General features: G+C 40.2%; 1 pseudogene; it reads right to left on the reverse strand.

The window, feature by feature from the left end:
• Positions 1-2144: 2144 nt before the first annotated feature.
• LOC149203592 (SUMO-activating enzyme subunit 1B-1-like) lies at positions 2145-3040 on the reverse strand (annotated as a pseudogene).
• Positions 3041-17788: the final 14748 nt, after the last annotated feature.

The following is a 17788-nucleotide window of genomic DNA, read 5'->3' on the forward strand; positions in this document are numbered from 1 at the left end:
ACTCTTTGGATTGTGAAATATGAGCTAACATGAAAAATCCCAACAGCTTATGCTTCGCAAGCATGCTTTTTGTGTAAGATTCCTCCAAAGCTTGAGCGATGGGATCATGTGATTCGAGTGGAGGAAGCGAAATCTGGGTGTTTGGTTGATCTTGAATGAGAAGCAGACAATGATGAGGAGCCTTGGGTGTTTCGAAAATATTATGATTGGGAGTGGAATTAACCTCAGGACAGCAAGGGTTTGACATAACCATCAGCCCAGGCTGAAGTGGCTCGATAGCCTGCAAGGTTTCCACTCCGTAAATAGGTATATCATCAGAGACCAGTGGCTTAGACAGATTAACAGTGAGTGAATCAACATCATGATTAAATGAAGAAGTACAAATATCACGACAACCACAATCATAAAATTCGGGATGTTTGTCAGCATCCTCATGATTTGATGAATCGTGCAGAGGGGTAGATGAGAAGCAAGGATGTTCACCCTTTGTGTTTTCATAAATGATAGATAATAGATGGGATGGATTTTTAGAGGAAGATGTGTCCTCTCCATAATGTATTGACAGACTGACATCTGGTGTGTCCTGTGAACAATCGGAAGTAGAAACATTTAGAAATGAGTTTTCATAGGGAGGATCAAAAGTGACAGGATCACAAGGGATGCCATGATAGAGCGAGTGAGGTGTGAATGGAAGGGAGTCATCCTTCACCATGGGTTCTTCTTTAGATTCTCACACACACTCATCATGAATGATATCATAGGTTGGTTGCACAACATCGACTCCATCAACAACTTGATCCTTGTTCACAACAAGTGTGGAGTCCGGAATGGAAGAACACAAGACAATACAATCTGGAGGATCAGCAGAATGTGGGTGTTAGCACTCAAAATGAACCTCAAGGCTGAGAAAAGGCAACTCTGAGGTAACCACAGATGAAACTTTAGGTCTGGCATCTAGCCCTACCAGACAAGAGAGGGCTCTCTCTTTGCCAACAAGATTTGGCTGCAATAAATAAAATTTTAGGCTAGCTATGGAGTGTGGGATTTGTTTGAAAGGTTTTGGGTCGAGAGAAAGGACGATTGGGCTATGGAGGCGATGCCAGTTTATGCAGGCAAACTTGGGGCAAATTAAGTTCCATGTTCAGCCAGATAGAAGATTGCAAATGTGAGAAGAATAGGGGAGAAAGCCTGCTGCCCTGTAGGCATCAAACAGGGGATGGATCTGTAGTAGCAGCTTTAGATGAACGAGAAACACAGGGTTGCTCAACAGAGCATCTAACCAAGGATGAATTCTACAAAGACAACCACTACATCTAACAGCAAAATCATCATGAAAGGAGCATCATAAGGGATGGATTCCTAACATATCCCTTAGATAATGTTGTAACAAGGTAGAAAAAACAAAATATGTAAGTGAATTACAGGAAAAACATACTAAACACTAACACTGTGATGGATCCCAGGTCCAAAGGGCAGAAAACTACTTTATTAAAATGATATTTAGGAAAATTTTACACAGTGCCAAGCAACCTCTCTGCTGCCAAAATCGAACCCTTACATCTTTTAAAAATAATCCTATATATACTAAATTACAAATCTATTTTTATTTCCTCAACATAGGAAATAGGAAGTAATAAAATAAAATTAATAATAAAATCCTATAATAAAACAATATTATAAACAAATTTGCAACTAAAATCCCAAACTATCTCGAGAACCATGAGAAGTAGTTTTTGAAAACCAAAATTATGTGAAAGTTTGCCAAGTGGATTAATATTACTATATCTGCTCCTTCAGGTGTGGAACCATATTCCACAAAATCTCCCTTTTGACTGCCACCTTGCACCTGCCTGCACGAATTTTGGAGTTGTTTGATCGACTTGATGTTCTTGTTCCTCCTTGGATTTTCTCTTTCTGCCATTCGTACTAGTGACCACCTGCTACTAATCTTATCTACTATAGAGGTCTACTCTGCTTGAATGAAACTGCATGCCTGTTCAATACCATTTCCATGCTCTTTGCATATAATGATGACACAAATCTCTCATTCACAGAGAAAGATACACACATTTTCCTCAATTTGCATGAAGTGCAGTTCTACACATGATTTCTATGATATATACTTCTCTGAGAATTTCAGAGATTCAATTTTTGTCTTGGTTAGATATATCCTCTATTATCCCCTTCCTGTCCATTACATCAAAGAAGAAAAAGTTCTTAATCGGATCACCTTTACATGACATTGCCTTGATGTTTTCTTCTGGAGGCTCAGCACAGATTCCAAATCTGCAGATGAGACATGACCTGGTTGTCGACCCTCAGCTTGCTCAAACTCTTCTATAATTCTTAGAGCAAAATAGAGCTTAGTTGTCTTTCTAGGAAGACTACTCCAGCAAATTGACATGGACTCCTCTAAGCTTGGAAAGCAAATTTGAGAAGCAACAACATCTTCCTGTTTTTCTGAGCGTATGTGTGGTTTTGCAATTCAACAAATATTTCTCCACAACTACCTCTACAAGCTACTGAATAAAATGCCATTATTTGTGGCCTTTTGCGGCACATCTCATTAACCTATTTTTTCACAATAACTGAGGCGCGCCCAAGAACAACAGCATCAAAATTGTCGAGAAAATTAGCAGATAGATCTTTCACACTGCCTTTTTCAACAGAGACATGGACCATAGAATTGAAATATTTTAATGATTCCTGGCAGACTTCAGCAATCAATTTTCCCTTGTCAGCTCCTAGCAGACTTCAGCAATCGATTTTCCCTTGTGATTGGATACCACAGCAAGAATTAAAAAAAAAATTGTTGATGAAGCTTCTGCTGTAACTGGACTATCAACCATCAATGTCAAATTACCAATACCCGCCAAAACTATGTTTCTTGCATAGCTCTGCAACCACTCCAGTCATTCCAATAACCAAAACACGAGATTTTCTTAATCTTCTTTGTGCATCAACACCCCAGGCACGGATTTGACGATCATAGACAGCAGTTTCTTGGTTAGTCAATACCTCTCCATTCATATTGAAGGCAACAACCGGTTATCGTATTTTAAATAGTTCACCCCCCAATCAGCAAATGTCGCAACGTCAATTTCCTCATGTCCCAATGAATCTGGTTGTCTTTTTTCCCAGGTAAGGGCCTTCTGCTCAATTACGGGCACCTACAGAACTTTGTTTTTTAGAATGGCCCTATGCGCAATGCCACAGTTCTAGGAGCGCAGCGCCATAGGGCTACGTGCAGTGCCACCTCCTTCGGTTGGCTTGGCTCGATTTTTGTGTGTTATGGATGCAGGGGAGTTGAGCTGGGCCTTTGGCTCTCATCCTTGGATTCCATCTCCTTCTTTGGCTTCGGCTTCAGTTTTATCAGCCTCTGCAGCTAAAATTTCCTTCTCAAGTCTCTCTTCTAAAGAGTCTTCCAGTATCCCCCAACAAATCTTTTTATTTATTTATCTGTTCAACAACCTCTTGACTACTTCCTGTTAATGTTATGACTTCTCCTTCACTCGAATATGGACCACATGGTTGTCCAGGAGAGACTTGGAAATTTATCCTTTCATTGACGATTTCAAGCATGATTTTACACTCTGTCTTAAGCAAATATTGTAGCAGAAGCTCATAGGAGTACTGACACATCTTGATGTTGACTTTGTTTTGTCTCAAAGAATGAGAAAATTCCATCTCCTCCAAGTGTTGGGGTGAAAGAATGCCTTCCAACTTTTGCAAGTCATGAAGATATAGGGCTTCATGGTCTTCCCGGAAACTTTGAAAGAATGAACAAGCTTCCTGAGTGTGACCTTTCGCCACTAGGTCCATGAAACAGTGGATGAAAACTAAATAAAGTACACAGAGTAGTACATGCTTATACAGGTCCAAGGAATTATAAGTCCACGAACACAGCTTGTTGTATTCCTCTTGTAGCTTGTACTTTCCAGCCATCTTCTATGGTTCCACCACGTAATTCTCTGTTCTTTTTCAATTTGGCTAATAATTCCAGCTCAATATTATGCAATTCATTAACCTCAAGGGCCTTTTCATTGCATATATCCGAGTCTAAACAATTAGTAGTTGCCCCACAAACCTTAGAATCTAATAATTGGTCATGATCAGCCTTTGGAAATGACTCAATTTTGGGTGCAGAGCCATCCATTCCCTTTAATGATAGCAGGGTACTGGCAAGCTTCTCATTTTGCTCAGGAAACAATTCGCTAGAGGCTTCATTACTTCCCTTGTACCTGTCCTTTTAAAAAGAAGATGCATCCATCATGTCCTTAGTTGCATCTCTTTCATTTGCATCTCTTTAGTTTATGTGTCTTGCCATCTGATATGCGCATATTTGATAACTCTAAATCCATCTTTGGCCTTTTACAATTAGTAACTGGTTCTGATGAATCAGACTTTACGATAGAAACATCAAGAGTCCCTATTTGTTCAATTCTCTGCCTCTTACTAGAACACAATTCCCTATCAACTGGCATCTTTTCCACTTTTTGAAATATATTAGCTGCTTATTGTGGCAATCAGAAGGCTATCTTTGACCACCAAGAATATTGTGTATCTGCTACAAATATGTTCAGAGATACAGAACAGGTTGTCGCCACAGGATGTCTAACTTTTAAAAGGATAACCCTTTTGGTATATCCGACTTACCCAAAACTGCTTTAACTTATGAAGGCAAAACAGTGCAGAAATATTTTGAACTAATTACAGACCAGACTCAAATAGTGCAGCTAACCCACCCACTTCAGAAACATTACAAACCGCTTGGATGGTTGAGCCAACTGCCTTTATTCCTTCACAGCAGTCGTCCCATCAAACGAGTAGCAATCTTATTTTGACCATATCTTCTAATCTAGGAGCCGGTTTTGGGAGTGTGATATACTGTTGGAAAGCTCTTTCTGAGATGTTTCTGATGGACACGTTTATGACATGTTTTTCACTGAAGATCATGTGCAAAACATCTAACCAAACCAAACCTAGTAAGATCTAATGTTGATCCATGGTGACAAGATGCGAAGACTGGAACTAACAGTGGGGACGAAGGTTGAGGTAACATGTCCACATGACAACTAGTAGACTTGTAAGCCAAATCTGTGCAGATATCAAGAGCAGGTGGGCTAGGAGGATGTGACAGTTCAACATATGTGTGTGCACGCTCTCCCACTTCACTCTGCAGGGGTGGAGCTGTTTGATGAGGGGTGTTATGCTCTTAACCTACAAAATGATACCCAAATACAGAATATGCGAAGAAAAGATACCCAGAACACAAAATAGCAATGATTTTATTATTCAGAGAGTAATGTTCACTTGCCTCTTCGAGGGGGCAACCTCCAATAGAGCAGAGCTCGACTACAAAATAAGACACGATGCTCCTCGCAGGGAGTCTCTATCCTTTATATATGACTCATACATGCAATACCACGGGCCAATACCGTGGGTTTTATTAATACCATCTATCTAATACTACGGCCCATTTGCAACTAACTATGGTTCCATCATTAATTGCGGATTAACCACTTACAATAATTAATATGGGCTTTATTGACTCTTGACTATGACGTGATCCCATTACATAAATAAGGGGGTTAGGGTGGGACCCTAACATGCCCTCCCCCTTAAGACGAGCCTTGTCCTCAAGGCTGAAGCTGCGGAAACTGCTGAAGAATAGTGGCTGGTTCCCAAGTTGCATCTTCCGGAGAGGTGTCTTTCCATTTGACGAGGACTTCCTTAATCATGCGACCGCGCAGTTGCTTGTCTCGTGTGTCTAGGACCTGCCTGGGTTGAAGCCAGATGGACCCTTCTTCATCCAATTCAGGTAGACTGGTCTGAATTCTACAATTGTTCCCAATCACTTTCTTGAGGCATGAGACATGGAAAACTGGATGGATTTTTGCAGTAGGTGGCAAGGCCAACTTGTAGGCCACTTCTCCAATGCGCTGAAGTACTTGATATGGTCCGTAGAATTTGGGAGAGAGTTTCTGACACCCTTTGTCCTTGAGTGATGTTTGCTTATATGGTTGTAGCCGTAAAAAGACCTGATCCCGTTCTTGAAATTGGTGCTCTGAGCGATGCTGGTCTACCTGTTGCTTCATGTGGTTCTGAGCTTGACGAAGATTCGCTCGAAGATGGGTGAGCATGGTTGCGCGGTGTTGTAGGAGTTGATCCACTGCTTGTACTTTTGAGCATCCCTTGAGACACGAAGTAGGTGAAGGCGAGAGTTGACCATATACTGCTTCATAGGGAGTCATTTTGGTGGTGGCATGATATTTTTTGTTATACCACCATTCAGCCAGAGGTAACCACTGTACCCAAAGGTGTGGCTTTTCTAAAGTGAAACACCTAAGGTAGGTTTCTAGACATTTGTTGACGGCTTCGGTTTGACCATCTGTTTGTGGATGATAGGAAGTACTGAGTTTGAGTTGAGTGCCTTGTATTCTGAAGAGTTCCTGCCAAAAATTACTGGTGAAGATTGGGTCGCGGTCGGACACAATAGAAGTGGGCATGCCATGCAATTTGAAGATCTGATCCATGAAAGATTGAGCAACCAAAGTTGGTGTAAACGGGTGGGGTAGGGCGCAGAAATGAGCATACTTGGACAGTCGGTCCACAACCACCATGATGACTGACTTGTTCCCTGACTTTGGAAGACCTGTAATGAAATCCATAGAAACCTCCGTCCAAATTGATGCCGGAATGGGAAATGGTTGTAATGTGCCTGGTGTGTTGACGGTTTTCCCTTTGTGGCGTTGACAGACATCACATTCTGCTACGAAAGTAAGGATGTCCTTTTTCATGCCTGTCCAAAAAAATGATCTTCTGGTGCGAGCATATGTCTTCTGAAAGCCCGAATGTCCTGCAATGGGAGATGAGTGCAATTCTGCCAAAATGCGACTTTTGAGGGTGGATGTTGGTGATATTACGTCTCTGTCCTTGTAGCGAAGAATATCATCCTGCCACGAGTATCCCTTGGTGGAATTTGGATCTACCTGCAATTGAGAAATGAGTTGGGAGAGCCCGGGTGGAAAACCATTCCCTGCGAGCCTCTTCAATCCATTCTAGAATGGGGAGGGAAATTGATAGCAGAGTACTTTCCTCCTCAAATTGGCGAGATAATGCATCTACTACACTATTGTCTTTCCCTTTCTTGTAAATGATCTCATAATCATATCCCAGCATTTTGGCTATCCATTTATTTTGTTGTGGGGAGGATAGGCGTTGCTCCAAAAAAATTTAAGACTGTGATGATCTGTGCGGATTTGGAAACGTCGCCCCAATAAGTAAGGTCGCCAGGTCGTGACTGCATGTAAGATGACCAACATTTCCTTCTCGTAGGTAGATTGGCCCATATTCCTCCCACTGAGTTGTTGGCTTGTGATGGCCAACGGTCGCCCTTCCTGGATTAAGACTGCCCCAATACCTGTACCCGAAGCATCACATTCAATGACAAAAGATTTGGTGAAGTCCGGTAGTGCTAAGACTAGAGTGGAACACATGGCATTTTTTAGAGCTGTAAAGGCCTGTTGTGCTTCCTCATTCCAGAAGAATGAATTTTTCTTTAGGAGTTGGGTGAGGGGCTTCGCTATGTGACCATAGTTGCGGACAAATTTATGATAATAGCCTGTGAGACCCAAAAATCCTCTCAAGCTCTTCAAGGTCTTAGGTTGAGGCCATTCCTGCATTGCCTGGATCTTTTTGGGGTCCACCTTGACACCTTCACGCCCCACAATGTGGCCCAAATACTCTACTTCTTCCATGCCAAACGAACACTTGGACATCTTGACAAATAATTTATGCTTGCGGAGCAGTTGCAAGAGTAGATCTACATGCTGAAGCTGTGCGACCCAAGTGCAACTATAGATGAGGATGTCATCGAAGAAAACAAGGACAAATTTCCTGAGATATGGTTTGAGAATGTGGTTCATAAGGCTCTGAAAAGTCGAGGGGGCATTACAAAGACCAAATGGCATGACCAGGAATTCATAATGGCCTTCATGAGTTCTGAAAGCAGTCTTGGGGATGTCGACTTCCTTCATGCGAATTTGGTGGTAGCCTGAGCGAAGATCCAGCTTAGTGAAGAATTGAGCCCCATTGAGTTCATCCAGAAAATTATCAACCATCGGGATGGGAAATTCATCTTTGACTATCAACTTATTGAGGGCCCTGAAGTTGGGACACATCCGCCACTCCCCATCTTTCTTGAGCACCATGACCACTGGGGATGAATAAGGACTAATGTTGGGACGAATGACTCCTACTTCCAAAAGTTCCTTGATGATTTTTTCTATTTCATTCTTTTGGGTGAACGGATATCTGTATGGGCACACATTTGGGGGTTGGGCCCCTGGAACCAAGGTGATGCTATGATCATGTTCCCCTCGCGAGGGTGGAAGCTCATGAGGCTTGTCAAAGACCGACAGATGGTTATTTAAAATCTGTTGCATCTCAGGATGAATTGGTAGAGGCTTTGTTTCGACTGCCTGGATGGCATTAAATTGAGCTACAACTCCATGATTGCGCTTTTTTAACAATTTTTCCATCCTATGCGAGCTGATGATAGAGGGGGCTCCCGCTTGGAGTCCACGGAGGGTATGTGTGTAGTTGTTCTGCTTAAAACTCATATATAACTCCTGGAAATCCATTGTGATTGGCCCAAGAGTGCGGAGCCATTCAGCGCCGAGGACAATGTCGCAACCCCCCATGTGTATGGCAAACATGTGGGTTTTCAACTGATAATCCCCCATTTGAAGTTTGACATTTTCACAGCGGCCTTCACATTTTATTGTGCCTCCATCCGCAATTTGAACTTGGAAGTTAGAAACTGCTCGTACAAAACAATGCACTGCTTCTGCGACTTTTTGATGGATGAAATTATGTGTACTTCCACTATCAATCAAGACTACTACTGGGCGATGTTTAATAAAACCTCTGATTTTGAGAGTTTGAGGGGAAGAAATCCCTACCAAAGCATGCAACGAAATAACTGGTTCGTCAAAGACAGTGTCCTTTTGGTTGTCTTCTTCTAGTGGCTCTTGTTCCTCCATTGGTGGATCTTCCTCTGTTGAGCTGTAGTCAGTGGCATCAATTTGAAAAAATTTGGGCTCCTTGCATTTATGACATGGGGAGTATTTTTCATCACAGTAGTAACATAGGCCTTGTTTTCTTCTTTCGGCCATTTCCGCAGGTGACACCTTTTGGACCTTAAGTGTTTGAGTCGTGTTGTGAGCCTGTGGGGGGCAACCTTTAGCGGAGAAATTTGGGCGACTGTATTGGGCTGCTAATGCATGTTCCACATTACGAGCTACCTTGCAAGGCTCCGTCCATGTGGGAGGGTGGTGCAGTAGGACTTGGGTTTTGATAGATTCTTTAAGACCGCTGATAAAACATTCCGTGTAGAACACATCTGAGAGACCCCAAGTGCGGAGGCTAAGGCTTCAAAAGCTGTAATATATTCATCCACTGTACCAGTCTGTCGGAGCTTAGTAAGACGACCCAAAAAAGATGATTCCTGGTCAAAGCGGTCTTGAAGAGATTTGGTGAATTTGGTCCAAGTCCTAAAAGGTCCAGTGCAACGTTGATGCCATTCCCACCATTGCCACCTTTCATTGTCCAAGTACATGCTCCCCAACATAAGTTGAGTCACATCATCGAAGATGTGATTCAGTTTGAAATAATGCTCCATTTGTGCTATCCATGCCGACGGGTGAGAACTGCCAAATTTATGCATATCCAACTTGGGAGGTCACTGACTGGGTGGTGGGTGGGTGTGCCAGACGTGAGGAGAGTGGCTAGACTCACCCTCATTGTGTTCAGTGCCATTATACTCCTCCTCATGGGCTTGCTCCTTGCCCTTCGGGACTATTTTCTCGACCATGCTACATAGTCCGGTAAGCTGAAGGTGGAGGTTGTGCATTGATTCTTCAAGTTTGTCCATCCTTTCATTGGCCATCGCTTGAGCTCTAGTTTCGACCATACACCAACCGAAGTTTTTGAAAATTGGGACCGCCTAAAAAATTTTCACTAAGAAGTGAATGGTACCACCGTGCTCAGCTCGTCGTCCTGATTCTAATGGGCTAGATCACCAATAAGCACCCTGAAAGATCTCAGACTTTTTTTGATTTTGCAGTGGCCAAATCCTCAAAATGTCAATGCGGCCAAAAGTCCTGCGAAAATTATACCCCGGTATAGGAACCCTTCACAACGACTCCGATCTGGTGGATCTGAGAGATCTGAATGGCGGATCTGATGGCGGAACAGACTGCTTCTACGAATCTGATGGATCTAATAGATCATAATGGCTGATCTACGAACTCGAGACTGCGGGACTGATGTCTGCTGCTGTTGCACCCCTTTGCACAGGCAGATCTGGAAGAGATGTTGTGTGATCCTCCGATAGAAAGGGGAACTATGGTCTTGAGGAGTGTCAGGTGCTATAGATCGCAATATACATAAGGGTCTGGCAGTAGTACTCGGCCTAATGTTTCAGGGCTCTAACTAATCAGGATCGACCGTACCCTTAGCCGTACAACCCGACTACCCTATCGTATGGGCGAGTAATCTCCCCGAGTGCTGTTCTCGGTGTATTGTAGCCGCAAGACGGCTGACGGTTTATCTATGGCGAGGTTTCAAGGGAGCCTAGGGGGCTTCCGATATACCCAGAGGGTACGTGGAAGACAATTCATGCGCTGTTCTGTCTGATGCGCACTACTCGAAGGGGTACCCACAGGGGTTACAAGGGAGTCCAACAAACGTGACCACCTCTTGTATTTCCTGCGTGCATGCCTCCCCAAATCCGCAGGTTTATGCACTCAACGACAGATCTCGTGGTTTAAAGACGCCGGAACACGTCTCTAGCCAAAAATTTTTTTGGTAAGAAATGGAGATCCCACCGGCCCTGGAAAGTGCTCTGATACCACTTGTTATGCTCTTAACCTGCAAAATGATACCCAAATACAGAATATGCGAAGAAAAGATACCCAGAACACAGAATAGCAATGATTTTATTATTTAGAGAGTAATGTTCACTTGCCTCTTCGAGGGGGCAACCTCCAATAGAGCAGAACTCGACTACAAAATAAGACACGATGCTCCTCGCAACGAGTCTCTATCCTTTATATATGACTCATACATGCAATACCACGGGCCAATACCATGGGTTTTATTAATACCATCTATCTAATACTACGACCCATTTGCAACTAACTGTGGTTCTGTCATTAATTGCAGAACAACCACTTACAATTATTAATATGGGCTTTATTGACTCTTGACTATGACGTGATCCCATTACATAAATAAGGGGGTTAGGGTGGGACCATAACAAGGGGAAGGCGAACAGTCGCTTGTGACAGCAATTGCGTCCACTTGTGATTGCACAGCTCCATCACCAAAGTATGCTGGGAGGGGTTCGAATGATTCTAAGAGTTGCAAATTTTTAGATATGTAAATAAGATGATTAAATATTCCATTGAGGAGTTCCCAATCAATTTCATCTTCAGGAAATCGATACGCAAGATTACGAAAGTGCATGTAAAATTGTTCAACAGATTCATCAGGTGCTTTTCGTAATTTCATAATTTCTTTATTGAGCACTTTACGGTCAAAATGATTGAAAGCACGATCTATCTTTGCGATCAGATTATGGAAAGAGTGAATCAGTTTTTCGGGTAGTGTGGCATACCAATGCAGTGGATGTCCTCAAAGCGTGTATGTGAACAATACGCAGGTCATGTAATCTTCAAATATTTCATGCCTTTCACGGGAGCCTGAAACACCAACCGCATGTCTGACCAAGGCTACATGACCTCCACCATCGTATGTTTTACGTGACAAGTTATTCTAGAGCTCTTCTGAGATTTCAAAGTTATTTCCATAAGACATACACTCCGGAAGAGAAATTCTGTGTTTAGTCATGATAAGTATGCGAAGATTCAAAACAAATTGTGAGGACTCAACTTGTCATATGGCCCTCCTTCTAGCGCCATAAATGTTTATGGTGTTGGACCTGCCAACATTTAGGGGATCTCCCTGGTATGAAGTCCCAACTAGACCTCACACCGTTTGGTGTAGGAGTCCCATCCGGTATGGTGGCCTAGTTGTCATTATCTTAAATATTTTCCTTAGCTCTTGCTTGTCAGCACTCGAACAACGAGGTTCGTGTGCCTGGTGAGTGCTTAGTGCCGCTTGTGTCAGATTTATTTCACTGTAAAGGGAGAGGGTGGAAGTGAGTCTCAGGTTGAAAGGGAATAGTCCCAACTCTTCTATAGACACACAAGACAACAAGACTTGTGCAGCTTCCAGCGGAGTAGGCCGTACAGATGCAGCAGTCACAAACACAAGGTGAACATATAACACCCAACAGAATAATCCACACGAGTGTGACGGGCATTATAACAAGTTTACAGGAATGAATTTGTCGAGTGTCCGGAGGGATAGCCTACATGGTGAGACAACGTTAGCAACTGATACAACACATTTCCAATAGCATATGTACTAAAACAAAGTGGTCCAGTCGACAATGCTTCACCAAAATGACAAAGTGTGTGAGCGAGTGAACTTGTGCATAAACGACCTTGCAAGCACACACTCGACACGACTCAATGACAAGACACCTCGAACCAATAAGAAAACATGCTCAGTGTGACTGACTGCAGGACTATCAAATGGTGAAAGCAACAAGTGCGACACTTCAAATAGACATTAGGACAACCGTGACGACACTTGCGCGACAATATTTACAACATCATGTGTGAGTGTGATAGATGTTTGCATAGCTAACAAAACTCAAACACAACCTTCAACATCACTAGAATGAGGTCGCAAGCATGACATAGTAATCAACATGCCGAAGACGACAGTTGGTCGAACAAGTGAAAAGGAAGCAAGACATGTAGAAGAAACACATAAAATGACTTTTCGTGTTTGCGCACATGCATGTTACTGAGGACCAGATGATATGACAATGACAAGCAGTCTTGCAAACTTAACTAAGAGGTGTACTTCGAAAGGTGTTCTTTACTTACCATACTTACCCTCAATATGATCATGCATCCAACGGAGTTTGTATGTGGTCCTGATCTTTTCCATTACTTGGTTCCTTGGTCCTTCTCCTCAACTCCTTGGAAGTGATTTCAGCATGTCACATTTTCCTGTGGTCACTGAGAGGTAGATATGCGCAATTTCAGCGGACAGTGACTGCTACCGGAATAAGGCCCTGGGAGGCTCATCTACATAGTTTCTGCATGCAAGGCAGACAAGGTAGCTTGGACAACACTGCGTAGTTTTGAGGCATAGGATACTGTTGCAAGATGGGGGTCCAGGGAGGACACCTCTACGAAATTTATGAGTGCATTGCAGTTGGACTGCTCTGAGCATTTCTAGAGAGCAGTGTTGGCTACCTGATTGTTCTGTGCATTTTTGGAGAGCAGTGTTGGTTGGGGTCTCTACGGGCTGTGGGGTTTCAGCAGGCAAGGGAGGTTGGTGTCTCTGCACACTGCAGGGTTTCAACAAGCAAGGGAGGAAGCTTGATGGTTGCAGAAGCAAAGCACACAGTTTCGGGAAGCTGGATGAGGCTAGGTTGCTCGGGAAAATGGCTAAGTGTGAGATCAGTGAAACATATGTAAACATTGATAGGACTTGACTGTGATCGCACACGGACACTTAGTGACACAACGTAGACCATCCAGAATGCATAAGACATACTTTGCTTGATGCAACAACCTTCGTGACAAGAGTGTGTGAAGTGAGAGTGAAACATGTCTATGTGATGACAACCACTCATGCGCACATGCTTTCCCTTGAAGCAAAACAACATTCCCTTTGCATGACAAACAACAACCCCTATGCCCGAAAATGACACATGCTACATAAAGATGAGAACGCGAACAACTCTTAGGATCAAGGAGGGGAGCTTGAAATCATCATCTTACCAATGCATGACCAAGGATGATCGATCATAGGATCCAAGGTAAGCTCTGAAATTCACATGTGAACCAAAATTTTGGAGAGTAGTTGTAGCCGATACAATAGACTCTTAGAAAAATCCAATTTTCTCTTTATTAAAGAAAAATTCCCCAAAATTTATTATTCCTATACTTTATCTATATATCAAATCAATACACTTATTTCCCTTCACTTATATCATTTCAATACACTCATTCTAATAAAGTTATGTTAATATGAACCATTCTTATTGATAAATCTAATAAAAAAAATATTAAAATATGAAAAATTCCCAAATTTATTAATTTTAATCTATACCAATTTAATATATTTATTTTATTTTATTTATATTAAATATATAACCTTATTTTAATAAAATCAAATAATATAAAAATATTAATAAATTTTAATTAAAACACTTTATCTTTATCTTTATATTTATATTTATAATAATAATAATAATAATAATAATAATAATAATAATAATAAATAAAAATACAATTTTTATTTTCTTCAATAATACAATTTTAATGAAAATTTTCACCCCTCATAATAAGTGATGTGTTTTCTTAGTATTTAACTTGTACGCATCTACGCAACAACACGTGTTTATATGCTATCACAATGGCTTAGAATGGTTACACACTAAGTTATATCACAACGGATAATTTTATTAAAACGTTGATAAATTTAACACAAATTATATGAACTTTATTGTTAATATAAATTTAATATTTTAATATTAAAAAAATACACTATCAAGCATTTTTATTCACTATAATATTTAAAATTTACTTAATATCAAAGAAACCAACATGTGAGAGATAGGTAACCTAAACTCCTACAGAAATGAGATTTAATTTAATATAACTTTATATAGTTTTATGTTTCAATTTTTTTTCTCAAATAGATTTTTCGAAACAAAAAAAATAAGTAAGGCCGCTTGTACAAAATGCATCATCACAACTGAGAATTATAATCAAGTAATATTGTGCAACCATGAATAATAAAGGAATATTCACATATGAAACTACATATGAATAAACAACTAACAATACATCTTATCTTGAAATTTTATATGATAGTGAGATTAAGAGAGGCATAACATTCCCCACTTCATCTTCTTTCTTAGCTAAAACAATCACTAAACATTAATTAAATAACCCTAACCATAAAGTTAGATTAGAAAACTCCTTCAACTATCGAAGGTTATATTAATATTTATGGAGGGTTTCACTTCAACCTTGACATCCTCTCATAAAAACATAATTTCCCTTCTTCAAAGATTGTTTTAGCAACAAAAGCAATGGCAATCCTTGTGAAATCCCCAATCATCCATGACAAAGAAAATAAGAGATGGAAAACCTCACATTGAACTTGTCCCTTAACATCATCCTCCCAAATGGTCTTAAACTGAGCTTGGATGGGAACTTCCATAGCACCAACCATGCCTTTTGTGAGTCAATCATTCCTATATTTATATCCTTCAAATCAAACCCTAATTCATAAAATAATATTTCCTTTTATAATCTCCTATATTTCTCCTTTCATTTTATCTTTTGAGAGAATTAAATAGGTCCATTTTTCCACTTATCATCTTTCTATTTCATGAGAACCTTTTAAAACATGCATTTATTTTTCACTTGAGTGTTTTACCATGTAAATAATTCCACATGACATCTCCTCATGCAAAAATATTTCCTCTAAATATCTATAAAATGCCTCAAACAAAGTGTTCTCACCCTAAAGCCTCCCTCAAAGGTGAAACACACCTCCAACTATCTAGAAATCCTCAAATATGTCTTTACCCCCAAATACCTCAAAAGATGAAATATGCCTTCAAATATGTGAAAATGGATGAAATTTAAAGTGTCATTACCCCTAAATCTTCCCCAAACGGATAAACATGCCTCCATATATATGGAATAAAACTCATATATTGTGTAAAGATCCATAAAGTCACTTTAATAAGCTTGAAATGCCTTAACTTCCTTTCTAAAGGGGGTATATTCATGATCAATAAATCAAATGTTATTTTTATTGTTGGATTGGAATGTTCCACATCAAGTGACCCTTATTTTTCCATATAATAACCACATGTCATCATTCTAAGCAAGGAATTTATTCTTTATCTTCACTCTTTACTACTTATAATTCCATGGGATTCTTCCAACGTAGGGACTTTTCTCCTCTGGCTTTGTCTTGCCACAATTCTGCTTAAACCCCCTGTAACATAAGAGATTCCTTTATTGGGGTTATGTATAGTCCTTAGCTTTACATAAAATCGTAAATTTGGCACCTATTTAGGTAGGTTTTCATGCTTTAAGGTTTGATTTCTCACTTTCACCCTCTAAATTAGTGCCAAGTGTTCCCAAGTGGAACCTCATGGTTAAATGTCATGAAAAGTCTCCATCAATACGTCCTAAGTCTCTTCTTGCAACCTATGATTACCATTGAACTCTAAGGAAATGTTGTGTTGGTAAGATAATAAAGGCCCATGAAAATGTGAAATGAATCATGCATTTTCAAGGGGTGGCGCCTAGTTTCATATGAGTACTTCACTCCCTAGTGGAGTGCAAGAGAAATCAACAATCTCTATTGTACTTGCAAGGTGAATCAAAGGGATGGCTCACCATGATGGGATGGATCAAATATTTCACATCCCTGCCACATAGTACAAAATTGTATTAAAATCCAATTCATTACAAGAAATTGAGAATGCATATTTTACTACTCGTTATCAATGGGAATACAAATAAAGGAATGAAATCAAAATTCCTAGTGGAGCATAAATAAAATATTTACTAGTGAACACTGAGCTTATTCTTTCTACCCTACTTTATAATAGGAATATGAAAAATCGAAGTGAAATAAAAGAGCCATGAAACCACCACATCATCTCAATCTTAATATTTCCCCTTGTGTTTGGAAACTAACTTAAATGAGGCTACATCAAACATCCTAAAAGCATAGGCTTGAATCTTAATCATTCTACAAATGAAAATTAAGATGAGGTCCTAAAGACAAAAGAAAATATAAAGGTCACAACAAGGTTTATGTGTGCCACTACCTAATTTTTATATCTAGTGTTGGATAGGGATTGTATAATTATCACCTCCAATATATAATTCGGGAAGCCCATCACCAAGCTAGGAATCACCTCTATTCACTATAAATTGTCTCTCCAAAGGATGTTGTACATGCTCCAACAATCATCTTCCTTAGATATCATGCATCTCCCATATAATAACCTATAGTAAAAAGGTTTTAAAAGGTGGATCCAAGGTAAACATCTATAAGTATTGATTCCCCTCTCCATTGTCCTCTATCAAACATCCAAATGAAACATGCCACAAAATTTTAGATGTGGAAAAATAAATCAACTCATGGTTCGAGGTTTGATGCCCTCTTCTAGAAAGATGAAAAATGTCGTGATATATCAATTATTGAGCATATTTCTATCCCAAACATATTGCAACCTTGAAATTATCCCTCTTACCCCCACCAACACCCTCCCTCCCCTTCGACAATTGCTGCCACTCTCGGGGCTATTTTTTCATACATAAATTGGGTACAAGTTGAGGATATCCATGGATGAAAAAACTATGCATGTGTATTATGATTAAAATGATCATCATGTTGTAATAAATCTTATCCATTAATGATGGAACTCAATTGTTTATTAATAATAGAATATGAATCACATACCTCAACATTGTTTGGCTTCCCAAGATCAAAAGAAATTGGATCTGTAATGTCCTCTTAATGCTTCTTTGTGTATCTTCCAATGTAGATTTAAGTCGCCCATTATTTGAATGCTATGTTTATACAATATATTTATTTG

This window comes from Pinus tabuliformis, chromosome 2_1 (assembly GCF_031772625.1).
Source record: "Pinus tabuliformis cultivar Carrire ecotype Pingquan chromosome 2_1, CPIR1, whole genome shotgun sequence".
In the NCBI taxonomy this organism is placed as follows: domain Eukaryota; kingdom Viridiplantae; phylum Streptophyta; class Pinopsida; order Pinales; family Pinaceae; genus Pinus; species Pinus tabuliformis.